The 2,500-nt window shown below is 46.0% G+C and overlaps 1 long non-coding RNA gene across 1 annotated transcript in view; it reads left to right on the forward strand.

The window, feature by feature from the left end:
• The window catches only part of LOC115214393, a 72,098-nt gene that overhangs the window by 12,311 nt on the left and 57,287 nt on the right, over nucleotides 1–2,500 (forward strand). The window contains exon 3 of the long non-coding RNA XR_005000016.1: nucleotides 991–995. This is a non-coding gene — a long non-coding RNA (uncharacterized LOC115214393). The remainder of the gene's footprint in view (nucleotides 1–990; nucleotides 996–2,500) is intronic.

Below are 2,500 nucleotides of genomic sequence, written 5' to 3' on the forward strand. Positions count from 1 at the left end.
TTACAGTGGAAATAAGAACAACAGCAACAGTATATAGAGTGTAGTATTGCTAGCCGACCCTGGCGTGTATGACTTTGTAACACATACCGTGCTTTCGCTAATTGTTTTAGGCGCCTGTGTGATTGCGAGCAGATACAGATGCTCTCTTGGTCCTCTTACACTTAACCCTATGAAACATCTGTTGTGTGAAAGCTTGAGGAAGAAAGTGAGTGTTGTACCAGAAGTTGATCGATGCCCCGTTTGCAGATGATCAGAAACCAATCAGTGGCGTGTTTGCAACTGAATAGATTAGAGTAATGTGAAATGTATGTTGTGTACGTGTGTGTGGGTGTGTGTGTGTGTGTGTGTGTGTGTGTGTGTGGTGTGTGTGTGTGTGTGTGTGTGTGTGTGTGTGTGTGTGTTCATTCATGGTTATACCAGTCGCAGTATTCGGTCCAAAAACTGAATTCGCAACAGGAAAATTATGGTAATCGTCGGAAAGTTATGGTTACACCTGGAATCATCACCATCGTTGTCGTCATCGCCGTCGTCGTCATCGCCGTCGTCGTCATCGCCGTCGTCGTCATCGCCGTCGTCGTCATCGCCGTCGTCATCATCGCCGTCGTCGTCATCGCTGTCGCTGTCGTCGTCAGAATCATCATCATCATCATCACCACCACCATCTTCATCATCAACAACAACAACAACAACAACACAACAACAACAACAGTAACAACATCATCATCATCAACCCCCAGGACATTATTGCCTCGAGTCTGGGGAGTCACAAGACCGGTTTATTCAGTTTCCATAGTGTATATGTGACTGAAATCAGAGTATTTCCCCCTGAACGAGACACTAGTGCGTTGCAGGGTTACCCATTTACAGCTAAGTAGGCTGGAGCAACGTAAAATGAAGTGTTTTGCTCAAGAACACGACACAACGCCAGATCCGGAAGTCGAAACTACGATCCAACCACAAGGGCACACACTTTCACTTCAAGATCACCAGCCAAGGTAACCTACAACAACAAATATACGAACTGACAAATACTACGAGCCATGGAGAGGGAACCTCACCGAGCTCGCTCGTCTTGCTGGAAATGAGCTGCTGAAATTCTCTCAAATCACACATTATGACTTTGGATTAGAGAAGGGATGGAAGCACTCCGTCGGTTACGACGACGAGGGTTCCGGTTGATCCGATCAACGGAACAGCCTGCTCGTGAAATTAACGTGTAAGTGGCTGAGCACTCCACAGACACGTGTACCCTTTACGTAGTTCTCGGAGATATTCAGCGTGACACAGAGTGTGACAAGGCCGGCCCTTTGAAATACAGGTACAACAGAAACAAAGTGTGAGAGAAAGTTGTGGTGAAAGAGTACAGCAGGGATCACCCCCCCCCCCTGCCGGAGCCTCGTGGAGCTTTAGGTGTTTTCGCTCAATAAACACTCACAACGCCCGGTCTGGGAATCGAAACCGCGATCCTACGACCGCGAGTCCGCTGCCCTAACCACTGGGCCATTGCGCCTCCAGGATTAGAGAAGAGTTCGCTGGATAATGCAATCAAGGTTAAAACTAAACGTTGTAAGCAGATAAAGGAATATGGGATGGTTAAGTCTTTGATGTCCTTTTATCAACGGTCGACTTCTTTGGAGTCGACTCGGGACTTATCAACAACGACGACAACTACAACACCAACAATATCAACAACAGCAGCAGTAACAACAACAACAACAGCAGCAGTAGTGCCAACAATAATGATCCCGAAACAAATATGATAACCCTTATGTGGTTATTCATCATCATCATCATCATCATCATCATCGTCCAGTGTTTTAAATCCGGATTTTCTCCCCGTTAACAGGAGTGGTCGGATCTACCTCAATGCTATAGCAACCGAGGTAGTCAAGTGCAGCCCACCCCAACCTTCGGGCTGGCTGGTGCCTATTTTCCTTTGCTATCATGAGGCTTTTTTGGGAGCTGGATTTTCTACGGGGAGCTTACCCTTGCTTACTCCAACCTCAGTTTCTAGACATGAGTGGTCCTGAGACCAAGGCCTCTTCCACGATTTTTAAGAAATGTGGTGAAAAACTAGCTCAGGGAAGCAGAGACGCTACTCCCTGAGACTCCTTTCGGAGCTCCCATCCCTCTTACAAATGCCGGCTGAATCTTCCTCAGAAACATCCCTACCCATCATGGAGAAGACGGAATGATGTGCTTTTGGGCGGGGAGATGTATAAACGGTGCCAACTTCCCTGATTAAGCGGTAAAAAAAAAAAAAAAACGTAATCCCACGAAATTGCAAAATTAATTATTTTAATCAATTCAGATGTGTTCCTACAAAATTTTCAGCTTTAATAATTCACATTGGTGCTAAAACGGTTCCAGAACCCTACAGTATTCAAAATTCATTGGTTATTGATCTTTGAAGCTGATGGTGGTGGTGGTGGTGGTGGTGGTGGTGGTGGTGGTGGTTGTTGTTGTTGTTGTTGTTGTTGTTGTTGTTGTTGTTGTTGTT

Source organism: Octopus sinensis, linkage group LG7 (genome assembly GCF_006345805.1).
Source record: "Octopus sinensis linkage group LG7, ASM634580v1, whole genome shotgun sequence".
Lineage (NCBI taxonomy): Eukaryota > Metazoa > Mollusca > Cephalopoda > Octopoda > Octopodidae > Octopus > Octopus sinensis.